Genomic DNA, 16,929 nt, shown 5'->3' with positions numbered 1-16,929 from the left:
GTGAAATGTCTCAGAGAATCTTCTGTACGTCCAGTCATACTTGGTCAAGCACTGCTTGATCTTTTATAACTCAGTCATTGAGATTTCAAAAGACATCTGCTTCACTGGCTGCTAAATGCCCAAACTAACTCAGTTTGCCTTTTCATGCCATTTGATTTGAACCCTGTGAAAAGAAACTTGAATCAAATCAGGTTTCAGCAGGAATCTGTTTTCCTGCAAGGTTACAAGAAACTCCTCAGTGCTAGTCTTGTCATCTTATTACTTTCAATCACCTGCTCAACAGAGCAGGACCAGCATGATGCTTGGTTTACTGATGTAATTATCCAGGGAAAGGCCTTGATCAGACTGGTAGAACAAATATCATATTATGCACATACAAACTGGATATGGATCAGATTTACAAGTCCTGAGATACAAGATAACAAGTTAAAATGTCACTTTCATCAGAGGGACTTGATGCACTGGCTTCTTGAATCACAGTGTCTGTTTGTGCCACCTGCAATAGAACATATACACCTTACAATATCAAATTCAGAGTTCAAGGTCCAACATTTCTAATCAATGTAGGAGTTTGTCTGGTTTTATTGATGGTTTCTGAGCCAAAACTGGTCTCAGTTGTTGTTTTACAGGTGGGGTAATGGATCCCCATTTCTCCCGCTACTCCACTATAAAGCTGCATCATCAGCGTATAATGTAACTGATGCCTACATCAGCAAATCAGCAACCATGGCAGGTAGTATTGCAATCTGATCCCTTGCAAAACCTTATCATACACCTTCTGCCATGAAGATAAAATTTGAAAAACAAGATGTAATTTTACTGCGACCTGAACTAAACCATGGATTTTTATATGTATTGCAGAGAGAAATGCAGATTATCTTAAGCCTGTTTATTTCCAAGCAGGAAGACACTCTGGTAAATATTGTAATGTTGGTGGAGGAAGTCTGACTTTAACAAAGCAGCAAGCACTTGTTTGCACTTAAAAGCAACACTTCCATTTGCCTTAAATGAGTAAGCAGTGACCACTCGATTTACTGTGCATGTTTCTAATTATCCTGAGACGGCATCATAAGAAACCATTTACACAGACCAAATACAGGATACAGTTAACAGTACAGTATGTGGTTTACCATAAAAGCACTTTTACTTCTGGAGGTCTGTCATGACTCTTGCAGAAACAACTTTGTTGATTCAGGAAGTGAAGCATGTTTTTGGACATCCTCCATAGGTGGTCAAAGCTATCTATCAGTCATACTTTTGTCATAAAGGTAACTCTGTTTCTGAACACAAACTGTTAAGAAAAGACATGTAAAAAATGTATTCTGGTACATTCCATCTGATATTATTGTATGTCTACATTGTGCCACCTGTGAAGTTTGTCAAAGGAGGGATAATGGCATGGGGTTGGTTTTCAGGGTTTGGGCAAGGCTCCTTATCTCCTGTGAAGGGAGATCTAAATGCTTCGGCATACCAAGACATTTTGGACAATGCTTTGCTTCCAACTTTGCAGCAACAGTTTGGGGAAGAATGAATTTGGGGAAGAATGAATGGGCACAAAATTCCCATGAAAACACTCAAAAAATTTTGTCGAAAGCCTTCAAGACATGTGGAGGCTGTAAAAGCTGCAAAAAAGGGGACAACTCCATATTAAAGATCATGTATTTTAATACATTGTTACTGCAGTTCATGTTGGTGTAATGGTCAGGGGGTCGAATGCTTTTGTCCACATTGTTTATCTTGTTTCAGATGTTTCATCAGCACAGCTCTGGGTCTCAAAGACATTGAATAATGAAAGAGGGTGGGAGGGGCTGGGGTGGAGGAGGGAAGGCAAGGGGGAGTAGAGGAATGGAGAAAGTGTGGCCAAAGAGGCCACTGGTTTTTGTCTGTAAATCTGGTCTGAAAGTTACATTTTAAGACTATAAGAAACACGTTTAGAGGGAGATTATCTGACCCAGTGTGCACAGTTATGTACAGTTTAGTGTATTAAATTAAAGTGAAGCTAGTTTGCACTAATTACAGCTGTTGGGTAGCTTAATTACAGCATCACAACAGGCTTTTAAAATGGCAAACTCACCGCTGATTAAATAAAGTCTCTGATAAATGTGGAAGAAAAAGGGGTTGAAGTGTGGATGGATAAGGCAACCTGGAATAGAAATAAACTCCAAACTCCACTTTAACCTATGGTACTTACATAAGTACTCTCCACCCTTGCTCGGTTTTCAGGTCAATGGGTTTTTACTGTTATGGGATGGGGACTGAGATATACGGTGTCTTTGGTCAATACAATAAATCTCAGACGTCCCAGCTGTAGAGATTAGAGTGGCTACACCGTCCTGTATGAGTATGCTAACCAAGAAAGCAGCTGCACCAAAGCTATGATTCACCGTTTGTCCTTCAAATGCTCTGACTCGCACCAGCACTACAGTTACGCACATGCACACGCACACACACACATAACTGAAGAGTGCACACATGTACCACTGTGAGGCTGTTAGTGCTGCATCAGGACCAGAGCTGATGAAAAATGGATGGGCAAAAAAAAAGAGCAACAGAGAGGGAGGAGGGTTAGAAATAACAGGAGGTGAACGAGTCCATGAAAGAGGGTTGAGAGCCTTTTATGGTCCTAAATAAAAACCTGATAGAGCCAAACATCCAACAATAAAGAAAAGAAAGCTTTCTTTAGTTGATAGTTAAGGCTGTTGTCACCAGAATACCACTATGATGGGTAGAGCAATACGTTTTTCTAAACAGCTGTTTTCCCATATCTAAAAGTAACATGCTCTTAAGCATCTCCAGTCCACCAGCAAATAAAGAAAATGTGAGGTGAATTTGAAAACACAACTTTTTATCTGGTTTATAGGTAACTTGACAGACCCAGTTTGATTCTAAAGGTAACATCCAACAAAATAGAAAATAAAACTGGTGCATCTGTATTTCTAAAGAGAGTGCAAAGAAGCAGCTAACAGGTATTTAGAGAGATAAAAGGGTGAATCATGGAGCTAAAAGAGAAAGAGCAGAAGAACTGAAGCAGAGGGATGAAGATGTGTGAGTGAGCAGTCCACAGAGGCTGATGACGTAATGTAGGTAAGAGAAGTTATTTTGAGCACAGTGTCGCAGTGAGCAGCCAGCGCTGACTTGAACAGATGCACATGCAGAAACCAAAAGCTTGCTCTATTGAAATGAAAAGATGAATTAAAATGGAAGCAAACACATTGAAGGGAACTGATCATGCTCATTTTAGGTCAGTATTTTCACATTGTCCTAAAATAAGTTGTTCCAGGTTCTGTCCCTTTAAAGCCTCCAAACTTAAAGCACACTTTCCTCTGAAAAAATGAGCATAGTTTAATGCTCTGAATGTGGAGAAAAAACCTTTAAACAAGGGCTGCTCAATTATGGAGAAAATCATGAAAATCTCTATTATTATCAGCATCACATGCATATTTTGATTTTAAACACCCTTAAAGTCCCTGTAAATTGATTTAAAAAATGTTTACTTTATGTTTGTTGTATGAAAGGCCAAGTGTTCTGAACCACCAGGCCAAATTTCAGTCATGGAAAACATCTCTAAGTTTATAAAATTAACTTTCAAAATCATGAAAAACCTGAGTAAAATCTGCTCTAGGATGTGTCAGTTGTTTGAGCTGAGCTCATATTTTTTCAAAATACTCCTGATCAGCGCACAGCTGCCTGGCAGATAGAAGTTGGGGATTAAATTTACTTTTTTCTGGTACAAATCTCTCTGTTATGAAACTTTTAATGGCCCATAGGCCACCGTGGCTGTTAGATTTAGGAAATTTACCTCCAACAAAGGAACTAAAACACAGCATGTAGCTGGCTGATAACTTTTAATGAAGGCAGTGACAGGGTGTCACACCATGACTTTCCAATATTGAACTTTCACAATATTCTAATTTCTGAGACACTGAATTTTGATTTTTCATTATCTATAAGCCATAAACATCAAAATTTCAAGAAATAAAGGCTTGAAATATTTCACTCTATGTGTAATGAGTCTATCTAATATATGGGTTTCACTTTCTGAAATGAGTGCCAAAAATATTGAACCTTTTCATGATATTCTAATTTTTTGAGATGTACCTATAGGTCTGATCTAGAATATGACAAGTGACAACAACAACAATGAAGATTTACTCATATAACCATTGAACTGAGTCACTTTCATTTTGGAATAAACTTCTTTTGCAACAAGTTAAATTTAAGCTGTATTTAATATTCAAAACTTTGCTACATCTAATGAAAAACATTTAAGGTTTTTCCTTCTTTTGAAATAAGAAGAAGTAGCTACTGACTTAGCTATGGGAGATGAGTGAGGTAATTATAATGTAATGAGTTTAACTGCTTCAGTACAACCTAATTATACAAGGAGTCCCATCATTATTTATTAACAAGGCTGTAATAAAGATCCGATCCTTTCTCACCTGAGGCTAATATACTAATAATAGGCTAATACGCTCATCTGATTTTAGGGACTTTGAAGTCTCCTCTTCTACCTTCAGCATCCTATGCTGGAGAGGTAATAAAACAACAGCAGTAAAACAAGGACACTGATGTGCTCGAGTCTTCTAATGATAACGATTGATTTGGACAGAGAAGCTGAAACAGTCCCCGTGGGACTGTGAAGAGGGACAAGCCCTGCTGGCTGGACCTCAAATATTCAATAACCTATCAGTTCAACCAAGAAGAAAACCCCCTCTTCACACCTCCATCAGCAATACTGATGAAGAGAAACGCTGATTCTGGACGGTCACGTGTGTTTGTGCAAACCGCAAATAAATTTTCACTCCTTAACTGAATGAAAGACAATTTTCCTATTTGTGTTAATCACAACCCAAACCAAGTCCCAACATAAGTAAACACAACAAACGCATCACTTGAAACATATTTTTTTTGTGTCTGTTATCTTCTGGGCATAATCTTAAAGATTTTAACGAAAGTGAACCAAGACTTACGTACTTTTAATACCTCTCAACCTATTAAGTGCACTTTAAACACGTGTCAGTTTTTAAAGTATAATCTGTATAAGTAATGAATACAGCAACCATACTGCCATCCACTGGTTTTTGTGTGTGTTAATAAAGCCTCAAGCTCTGCAGTTGGCAATCACCATGTTGGTTTTCTATTCTGAATATTCAACATTGAGAGAAAAGCAGAAGCTAAAAAGAAGCAAGGGTTTGGCTAACAGAGAATTACCAAAATGTATCAGTCAAATCTGCAGCTATTTCATTAGCTAGCTAATTAAGCTTCATAATTAACCTTTATTTAATCCTAGATCACTGAGGTGGAGTGATTAAAAAGGGATTTGACCAAGAAAAGTGAGAGCATGTTTCTCTCAGTGGTTGCTGACAGTAGTTCTTAATTTATCAGACTTGAAGATGAGAGAGCTTATAAAGAGTAGCAGAGAAGATACTTGCTTGCCAGACTCACCAATGAAAGTGCAGCAGAGGACCAACACTATGTGATTTAAATTGACCAGCCCTGAAAGGCCAACAGCAATTCTGGCTCCAATACTCCAGCCGGCATATAACTTCATATAAAATAAACGCAGAAGAAGCTGAAAAGCCAAACATGGAGAACATAATTTACCTATAATACTTTATGCTAAACAAAACAAAAATAAAGCCTGAGTTACTTTATATTGCAGATAAAATTAAGCCTAAAAACTTTTTGTGTGGCAGGAACAATCTATCTTTTGTCCTAGTAACTGTTCATTATGACTTTCAGACTGATGTTGCCACTGGGATTCAAAGATAAACACAGACTACCCTGAACCACTTCATTAGGAGGTAACATACCTGCAGAGTCATTAGAAGAATAAACCCAATTCACTATGCTTTGAGGTTGAAACTAATGAGATTTCAGCTGACTTTCTTCTGGGAAATCTGTACGTCAGTGTTCAGGTTTCCTCAACAAACTTATGTAATAATGATTCAGTTAATTCCATTACAAGTCAAAGCTTTTTATGCTGTCTGTGTCCTCCAATTTGTCAGTTAGCTGCAGTATTTCAGTGGGAGGATTAAAATACCTTTGCTGTTGCAGTTATGTGTAAATAATTGAATGGATCACAGAGCTGAGGAAAGAGCCAAGAAGACTTCACAGACCATACAACAAAAACAAGCAGTCTAGACAAAAAGAAATGCCACCTTTAAATGAAGCATTTTATGGTCCTGTGGACTGTTTAATACAGCAACCTATCGCATTTTTAGGGCCAGAGGGAGGAGAGGAGCAAAAGAAATCTGTCTTTTCACAACTTTGATCACACGTCTGTTTATAATGTTGTAGAAAGCTAACAGTGAATCTGAGAGATGCGGGTTGGGATGCTGGCCAGGGGACAGATTAATTAGCAATAAGCTGCCTCCTGTTTCTACACAACAAAAAATCAAGAAAATAGAATAGCTAATCGGATTTTCATTTTTAGGACATAAAATATATTACCACAGAAAATGTAATATTGTTGTTGTTTACGACAGTTGAAGGATGTTTTACGGTCTTTTTTTCTTAAAATTTATTTTTGGGCCTTGTCGTGCCTTTATTACATAGAGGAGGACAGTGGATAGACTCGGAAACAGGGATGAGAGTGGGGAGAGACATGCAGCAAAGGGCCGCAGGCCAGACTGGAACCCGGGTTACCCGCATACATGGTGCATGCCTTAAACCACTCGACCATCTGGGCGCCCCTGTTTTACAGTCTTTTAAAGCTATCTAGAAGTACATGCACAGTTTGATGGAGAAGTCAGTTTTTCAACATCCTAATGTCAATTGGAAGAAATTAATTACAACTCTATAAACTAATCTTTTAAAGCAGTAAACAGTAAGTGCACTGACATGATGCTTAAATGCTTCAATTGAATTCTGTTATTTAATATAATCAGTGCATTCATATAAGAAGTTTAATTATTTTGCCTACTTTTCATTTCATTTAAATTTGCCTCCTAATAACCACTGTCACTAGATTTTCTGCACTAACACAAATAACTGAATTACTCACAGAAACTCGCTGAACTCACTGCAAAGATGTGCTGGTATTCATGACAAAGACTAAACTCCTCTTGGAGGGCAGATGAGAGTTCAGAGGTTGTTCAGTCTGCAGAGGGAGAAGTCTGATTGGTTCAGATTTTTAAAGAGTGTTTATCAATGTAAATTTACTTCCTTATAAAGTTTAAACTGTTTCAATTTGGATTCTATACTGGTAAAAAGCCAAACGTGACAAACATTTAAGTATTAACGTTTCTGGTTTGAATCCTGAGTCGTGCAGGACCTTTTAGTGTGAAATTTGCATGCACTTCCTGCACAAGGTACTCTGGCTTCCTCCTACAGTCCTAAGACATGGTTAGGTAAAGTGGTAGCACTAAATTGATCGTAGGTGTGAGTATGAGCATCTCTGCTTGTTTGTCTCTGTCAGCTTTGTGTTTGACAGTCCAGGGCAGCCAATGGGGCTGCCCCCAACCCCACGTGACCTTGAATGAGATAAGTGGTGTAGATCATTTTTCAAATGCATTTGACTAAAAACAAAGGAAGGACAACAGCAGGTAAAGAAAAACAGCAAAATGTTAGCAGTTTAAGGACAAATAACTAGGGGTGTGAATCTCTCCTCCTCAAGATGATTCGATTCAAATCTTGATTCACAAACTACAATTCGATTCACTGACGATTCATCAAATACAGAACAATTCGGTCTGATCCGCTCCGGTTCGGTTTGGTCCGATTCCATCCGGTACAATCTGATTATTGAATCAAAATAACTTTCTGCTTTAACAAAAATTTGCAATAAAGGGGAAACCAAGATAATTTCTGAACAACCAAAGTTTATTTGATCTCATTTATAAAGCAGACTAAATGCCAGGCCTCCTGTTCTAACATTCTGAAATTATCTTTAAGAAAGTTTTCATTACACCCAGGTGTCTTACTTTGACACCAATTTGGGAGATAAATATTAAAATGAGTTTTTACTGGTACATTTTCATCCTTCTGAACTTGTAACTTCCTTAGCATTATTAATTCCAATAACAGTACAAACTAAATATCAAATTTTCCCAAGAAGCACAAATTAAAACGAATTTAAAGTCACAAGGAGATTTGGATAGACAGGGCTCTGTGTGTCTGCTAGTACAGGAGAACAAGGGGTTAAAATAATTTTGAAAACCGTCAAATTAAAACAGCTTTCTATACGTTTTTTCCATTCATAATCCCTCTTAATGTAAGTATTTAGTCTTTATGTAGCAAAAACATTGTTATTTCCTTTCTCTTTGTATCTCTGAGCACCTACGGTGAACGGAACTCTCTTTTAAAGGTGAAAGGTCACCGCGGGTCGCACGAGATTACAGACACTGAGCCAGAGCACAGCAGAATGGGCTGTGAAACCAAGCCGCAGAGCCTCATGAACCGATCTATTATGTTAAAACCGGTCCAAAGACCAGTTCGTGCCGCATTTTTACCGATCCAGGGCTCCGCTGCTGATGCACTCGGACCACTGATGTCAAGATCGGTTAACCAATCCATATCGGATTATCTTTACACCACTACAAATAACCTTTTTTAATTGAAATCAATGAAATTTATAGGCATACATCTGTGCATCCCCAGTTTAAATCTGCACACCAGAGTTCATAAAAAAGTCACTGGCTAAAAAAAAGTCTGTAAAAATGAGTTCTAAAAGAGGCTTAAAAGGGTGAAAATGGCTTCACAAATTGGTTCTGTCTTAATTTTGAGACTATAACAAAAAGCTTGTGTTTAACAGCCACATTTAGGAACTACTGAAGATTAAATTTTACGCATCAGTTTAAAAATGGATTAAAGCGACAAAGCTTTGCCCCAGTGTACAAACAATACTAATTTGCTTGAGGGATTTAGTTCTCTAAAGTTGTTTTAAACCTGAACAAAACTCCAATAAATCTCCAGAATCAGCTACGCTGAATGCAAAACACCAAATCTTTCACTTGGTCTTCATTGGGATGTTTTCCTGCCAGCCCCTAATAGAATTTCTGCTGATGTGAGAACACAGTATGATATAATCAGTAGAAAATCACTGCAAGTGAGTGGGATGGGCTAGTGATGTTTATTCCCTGAGATGGTGCGATCTCTGTGCATGTAATTCGACGGCAGCTTTATGTTTCCTGTTTGCCAGTATGTTTCAGCTCTTTTGTGTTTTGTTGAAATGTCAATTGTAAAATCTAGAAACTTTGAGGGGTTTAATTGTGAACACTGTTAATATGTAACATGTTTTGTTGAAGTAATCACCCTTAAAAGAGGCTGCTTTTTATTGTTGAATATACAAGGTTTAAACTTTAGGTTGTGTCTGTATTATCAAAACGGGGCTTTCCTTACCATCCTACGACCTCAGTGAGATTTTTACTTCTCTTTCTCTGTCATCAGTGTCTTTTAAAATGGAGAATAATCAGCCGACTCATCTTCTTTCATGTCACCCTGGCGATTCTTTTTGCAAACTTTTTTTCCCCCTCTCTCTCTTTCTGGGCTCCACACCCGTCCCCTCTTCCCATGCCCACCCAAAACGCTGCTCCACCTCCTACCCATGTTGGTTCCTTCCTCTTGTTTTGGGCCGGTGCACACAGGGGCCCCCAGCTTGTCCCCATCCTGTCACATCCTCAATGGATCCTCTGTTTGACCCCCTTCCGCTGCCTCTCCCTCCACCCTCGCCCTCCACCCTCGCCCTCTCTTTCTCTGTTAACAGGATAATCAGAGCCAAAGCAGCGTCTGATCAGCTGCAGCTCGTTATACAGGAACGTACCCGCCTTAATCAGTGCACATTACATTACATAACAAGATGTGGGATCATTGGAGTCACCTGCCGCTGATGTTGTGATGGGAGGGCCTGACATGTGATGCAGGTCTCATGTTCAAGGGGCTTTTTGTGGCGTGCTTGTCATTGTTTATGTGTGAATTTGTTTATGTGGGTGTTTACGTTGACACAATGGTAACAGTGTTTTTACAGACAGCTTCTGTCTAGTTGATATGCAAGAAAAGAGATCATGAAATTTAGGTAGAGGGCATCAAAAAAAAACATGCTCGCTTATCCTCTCTGCTAATTACTAGCTGGCCTTTTAAAAGATAATTCTAGTTGCATCACTGAGGGATTGTTCATTTGTAAAAATCTGTTATATCTACTCCAGTCGTCTTATTACAGTAGCTGACATCTTTTCTGGGTGCAGTTCCCCTCTGTGGGTAAATGTTTCACCTAGAGTGGGCACAAGTCAAAACTAAAAGAAAGCTGATGTTTTACATAAAGATTCAAAATATGCACTGACATAAGTCCCATCAGAGATGTATAAGTACACCTTTAAACCAAAATAATGGTGTGGTCCGTTGTTAAACTCCTTTTTCTAATGTCCATCAGATTGTGAATGAAACCACATCAAACAGAGCTGGGTGGATCAGGAGTCTGTCAGCCTGATTTTTGTCATTAACAGATTTGCCTTTTGGCTCTCTGGCAAACTTTCTGCAGTTTAAATGCCTGCTGAATCAGCACTCTGCCCAATATTAGCCTTCAGCTTGGTCCATATGCTAGCGGCTAAAGCTAGCTGATAGTGCCGCTTCTATCAACAATCCGTCGTTAGGATGGCGACTCTTAAGTGACTCAGGACTTTTTTGCAATCTTCAGGATCTTAACAGGGCAAGTTTTAAGGACACTGTCGTGTTAACCTCTCCTTAAACACCGAATAACTCCACCAGAGACATCGTGTTTTCAGATATGCAGTAGCTGTTTTGAAATGTGTAGTTGTGTGCGAAAGCAAACAAACAGCTTTAATATTGGTGAATATTATCAGTTAATATTTTATTATCTGGGTATCAGTACCCAGGGCACAGAGACTTCTTACCAGTTGCTGTAATGCTTTCCCGCCCTCTCCACAGCTTTTAGCTTTAATGGATGATTCCAGGGCTGTCCTGATATTGATCGCATGTATTGGATCAGAGCGGAAATAAGCGCTTTCTAATTGATCAGAAATCCGTAATTTGATCTAATCCAATCAGCTCAGCCGATCTTTTACATCAGCTGTTGTAAACGTGGCCGTGAATGTAGGAGCATGACAACAGAGAATCAGTTGCAGTGTTAGCAATCCTGTGGCTAAAATGTCAGCAGTATACTTCAAGCCTGAGAGCAAAAACAGTCCGAAGGCAACTTGTAGCAACTGTAACACGACATGTAACACACGACCTGATCCGGGTATCAGATCACAACCTGGAATTGGTAGATCCTCCATTCTAAAAAAGTTGTATCAGAATTGGAGGCAAAAAATACTGATCAGGACAACCCTAGATGATTCATAATAGTATCTGTATACAAATTTAAGTGTACCCACTGCACTCACTGACTAACATTATCAAATGAATGGCCAGACTGTTGGTCAAAGGATCAAGGGCAGTGTTTTTGCTCCCAGAACAGCTTTGCTTTTTGTTTTTTTTTTTTTCATTTTTAGCATTGTCAAAGAAAAAATGGCAAGGTACAAGGTGTGAGGCACCTTGTGAGCTGATACACACACACACACACACACCCACACACACACATATATATATATGTATGTATGTATGTATGTATGTATGTATGTATGTATATATACAACTCTGTCTTATAATTTCATTTCAGTATCGTTATTTCTTATTATACTATAATGGCTAACTTTAAGAGTTATTCTGGGTCCTTTTGCCTGTATTTGGAGAGGATAGGACAGTGGATAGTTCAAGAAATGAGTAAGAGAAAGGGAGAAATACTGATATAGGCTTTTTCAGATGGAAAAAACAGTCAAGAAAAATGCTCAATGCAAAGGACGTTTACAGGAAGAACCACAAACAGTAATATGCTTATTGACCAGATAATCTGAGATAATCTATTTAAAGTATTTCTTCAAATAGGGAAATAGCATTGGTCTTATCGTGGGATCTTTTATCTAATATTGTGTTTCATTCCCCACAAACATCCAATTTATCTTGATGTAATTTTTCCATGTCAATGTTGACAGCTGACTGTTGATCCATATGGATTTGACTTACAAGTGACTGTTTTTGTGATGTCTCTGTAAAAAAAAAAAAAACAGCCCAAAATATATCGTGGATTGCAATTCAGCAAAAGATGACTGAGGGTGGTCTGATGTTTTTTCAGCCAAATTAGTTCTGTGGTTGTGTGACACACTGACAGCAGGTGATTAAGGGGAGTACTGGCACTTTCTTTCCACTTCCATTACGAATAGCTGAAAGACTAGGGATGTACTGATGCATTGGTTCAACATTGGTATCAGTGACATCTTCCCTGTTGATAGACATCGGCACATCGGCTAATAATGTGGAATAAACAGATATTAATAGCAGATTTTTATCTGTAGTGTAGTATCAGTTTAATACTGGCATTATGCAAACACCTAACTGCCAGTTTAGAGATTTTTTAATCAAGTAGACAAAGTGACATCTTGGACAAACTCTATTGGCGTTTTTGGAGTCCTACGCCAAGAGAAGCAATGACAAAACAATAGCATTCGTGCTAAAGAGCCATTTTAAACATCAGTATCTGAATTGGCCCTGAAAAACATATTTTGTGCCAGGTTCTGTCACAACAGTGATGGCCAAAACATATGCAGGAAAACAGGACAAATATTGAAACACCCTCCCACCAAGAAAAAACATCTTTTTCACTTTTATGTCATGTTCATGACACTTCTGCTTGTCTCGTTTCCCTGAAGCTCAAGCAAAGACTTCAAATTCAACCTTTTATCGTTGTTTTTTTCAAGGATGATATTCTTTTGGAGAGGACTATATGGCAGGTTTTAGAAAAGGAAAGGTAATTTTGTTAAACTTTAAAGCTTGGATAGTCCCCTTTAGGCTGCATGTAAGAGCCTGCACCTGTGTCATTCAGAGTCATGAAAAATATCTGTTTTGAACATGGTGGGTCCCATAACATTTTGTTGGGAATTGGTCTGAGAGTGCTATCTACAATTTCCAATAACCTCAGTCTCTCTGAGGGTTGAAGAGATGTTTATGCAAAAAAATTAATCATAAAGTAGACAAGATGACAAGAGCAGAAATAACGAAGTAGAGCTTGATATCATTACCTGGGAAGGGGCTTTGAGTATTTCTACAGCATCATATCTTTGTTTCAGCCTTGTTTGCCCTTCAAAGACAACTATAATCAACTTTAGTCAGACAAATGACCACATAACACGAAGCTTTTAAGCCTGCATTATTGGTAATAAGGTTAATATTTGCGTCATAGCCTCCCCTAATTTGAGCACTTATGCAATTGTTTCTCATTTATGCATGATACCTCTGTTAATTCTGGGTTGTTGTTTTTTTTCCAGCTGATTTCCTGTTTTTCTGAGGACAGCTGAGCACGTACTCTGTGCATTGTCCCAAAAAGATGGCGAATGTAGAAGAGAACTGAATATTTACCCACTTTCAGGCTGCAATCTATCATGTACAGTCCATGTTTGTGCCCACTCCATAACGTCATCCGAAATTTCTGTGAAATGCACCCCTAATCTTTCCAGTTCCCCCCGCCCTTCATCAGCTAGGTTTTTTTCTCTAAAGCAGCGATACCCAACACTCTTGACTCTTGAGCCACATGTGGCTCTTATGGGATGATTTGTGGCTCTTTTATGTCTTAATTTGAAATATTGTTCGCCCTGAAAACCTTGAAAAAAGGAAACTTATACCTAGACTTTTATTGTCAGACTTAATTGTCAACCTTTATTTTTTGTCTGTATATTTCCATTGCCCTTGTTTGCAAATTTTTTTGCCACTTTTTACATTCTTTTGCCACTTTTAATCCATTTTTGTTGCTTTTGCCCATTTTTGATCCTTTTGTCCTGCATTTTGCTGTTGGCATTTTTCACCTTTTTGCCACTTTGTTTCCCATGCTTGCCACTCTCAGCTGCCTTTTGCCTATTTTAGTCACTTTTCACATTTATTTTGCTGTGTTTTTGCTGTTTTTGACCATTTTTGCCACCTATTACTCATTTTGTGCCACTTCTCACCCATTTTTGCCACTTTAAACTTATATTTATTGCCCCTTTAACCCTTTGTTGCCACTTTTCACCATTTAGATTGTGGCTCTTGCAAAGGTATTTTGGCTCTTTGGTTAAGCAGGGTTGATTAACACTGCTCTAAAGTAAGGTTTGCAGTATTTCTGGTTTAAGCATTGGGTTCTCACATTGTCAGCGTCCCTTATCATCTGAGGTTTTATTTTCTTTTAGTGTGTGCCAGGTTTTAAGAACACAGGTAAAGTCTTCACTTGTCACTGCTGGAATCATAAAACACCAAAGATATAAGGCAGAGAAGCGGCTCCAAAACATTTCTTATCACTGTCAAAGGTAAATACAAGCGAAAACAGCGCCACTGCCACAATACCTGTGATAACAAGCTCAGGGCTTAACAAAACATCTACACAGATGATGTCACGTCACTGGAAAGAACTGCACAAACACACCAGCACACTAAAAAACAGAAGCATGTAACTGAGATCCAAACCTTGACCAAATGCTTAACCCGTTGTGCTCTTTGTCTCACTTAATGTCTCCCCCAGTGTCGTTTGACATTTGTGCTGACCTTTCAGAGAGACACAGGCTCTAAACTGTGACCTGTCGACCTCAGGCCTATAAAAAAAAGTCAATAAATCCAATAGGGTTGTATGAGGCGTGAATAGAGCAGGTGGCCAAAACATACATAGTCATTAGTGAGTGCTTTTCAAATATTCTTTCACACAAAGCTGAGCAATTTACACCGAGGTAAGAGTGCAGAGTGTGCAAGAACATTCAGAGGGAGACAGCTGGTACACAACAAACTGCAAAGAGCATGCACAAACTTAACCCTTTAAAGCCAACTGTATCATATTTGATACACAGTTTTGAGAGAACTTTATCTAATCAACATGATCAAAAAATCCTTAAAAACTTTTTGTTTATAATCTGATAAAGTACAGGCTAAAAATGTGAATTATCACTTGTTAAAAACACCTCATGTATCAAAAGTAACACAAACAAATATCTGTGAAATGTTAAGGATTTTCTTTTTTCTGTTTTTTTTTTTGTTTGAAGGTTTCTCAGTTCCAAAATATGAGAATATCTGGCTATTATTTGAGGTATTAGGCTTTAAAGGGTTAAAAGGAAAGTTAAGATGCTTTCTTATTTAGACTACAATGTAGAGAAGATAAAGACAAGATAGGGAGAATGAAGGAAGACACTTATACACAATCAAAGTTAATATATAAAATGTGAGTGCCACTAAGTGCCAACAGGCTGTCAGCTATCAGACAGATTAAGTAGGCTGAAAAGGTCCCTGTATGCACATTGGATCATCTCTCAGAAATGCTGATAATACTATAAATGTTTAATGTATTGACATTTAGAGAGATTGAGGATTCATAATGTCAAATATATCTTAATTGACCTGATTTAAAGTGCGCAAACATAACAGCAGGGGGCAAAACTAAACAAAAAGAAGACACTGATCACTGATATTTCAATGATCCACAGGATAGAAGTACCAAAGTGGTGGACTTATGCTGATGTGACTTAAGCTGGTCTATACCAGCATGACAAAAACAGCCCTCATCTGCAGAAAATGTATGGAAAATAGAGGAATAACACTTTATAGTATTTGGCAAAGTAAGAGAATTAAAATGTTTTGGGAGAAAGTTAGATTTATACTGGAAAAGATCATTTCAAAATCAATTGTTTCTGACCCTAAATATTTTCTGTTGGGCTTTTATCCTGAGAGGCATAAATATAGTAAAAATTAACAAGCATTTATTGATCTTAGCTTGCGTTGTGCCAAAAATGTATTCCATTGATACGGTGAAGCACTCACAGCCTGAGCATTACTCAGTGGATGTGGCAGATGTTTTGATGCCAAACTAAAGAAAGGATATTCTTCATATTAAAGGCTAAAGAGCAAAAAAGTACTGTAGCTTTAAATTACTGCAGATCTGCAGTCACACTGTAAGTAAAAGCAGCAAAGGAGGGAGAGCACTTAATCTCACAAATAAATTGGCAACAACTGTGCCAATAAGTGTGCATGAGTCTAGTTTGGGTTCAGCTTTGGCTGAAGTGCATCTACCCTAGGATTAAAAAAATGCCTTTAAAATATGTTTTTTTTTCCAATTTAAAATACCTACTAATGAAACAACTATCTAAAACACTATGTCAAACATAAACATTAAGTTTTGTACAGTTTGATGATGTCACTTAGTACCAGATCAGCCAATAGAAAAATTCAACAGCAGCAGCTGGGTTTTGACCTGTAGAGGGCAGCTATGAAGCACATTTCTAAAACAAAATGTAAAACTGAAATACTTCATATTCAGCTGTTTAAGTTGGACCCAAATTATTCAACAACACATCTAAAATTAACAAAATATGTCAATTTTCAGTTGTACAATGTGATTTTGTGATTAAGTCAACAAATAAAAACAAGAAAAAAACAGAATATTGAGAGCCTATAACCTTGAATTTTTTGTTGCAGCAATAACTAAGGTGGTATTTCATTTTTTAATAGCACTGGATCAAAGTTTACAAGCACAAGACCAGAGATCATTCAGCATATAATATATTAAATATGGACAACCAAGTGATGAAACATTGATGAAGTTGATCTGTATTAGGGTATACTTGATAACTTCAACTTTGTATTTTATACAGTAAAAAACATGATTAAATACTTCTTATGCCATTTAAGTTACTCCACTTTATGCTGTATTTTCTACACTTTTTGCATGATATTTTATAGTTTCATCTTTTTTTTCAAAAATAAATAAGTTATAATTAAGAGAGAATTGTTAAATGTCAAAAAAGACTTGATAACAGAACAAAGGAAAGGAAAAAGGAAAATGAATGCCATTCTTTGATCTTTTTGGGACTTAAAAGGTTGATGATAATTGGAATGCAATATGAAGTCAACATGATATTCCAGTTT

General features: G+C 37.7%; 1 protein-coding gene across 1 annotated transcript in view; it reads right to left on the bottom strand.

Annotated features, from left to right (window-relative positions):
- The window catches only part of akap12b (A kinase (PRKA) anchor protein 12b), a 73,562-nt gene that overhangs the window by 52,034 nt on the left and 4,599 nt on the right, over positions 1-16,929 (bottom strand). The window lies entirely within an intron of this gene.

The sequence above is a fragment of the Cheilinus undulatus genome, linkage group 14, assembly GCF_018320785.1.
Source record: "Cheilinus undulatus linkage group 14, ASM1832078v1, whole genome shotgun sequence".
NCBI classification, from domain to species: domain Eukaryota; kingdom Metazoa; phylum Chordata; class Actinopteri; order Labriformes; family Labridae; genus Cheilinus; species Cheilinus undulatus.
This window is presented reverse-complemented; position numbering and strand designations above follow the sequence as displayed.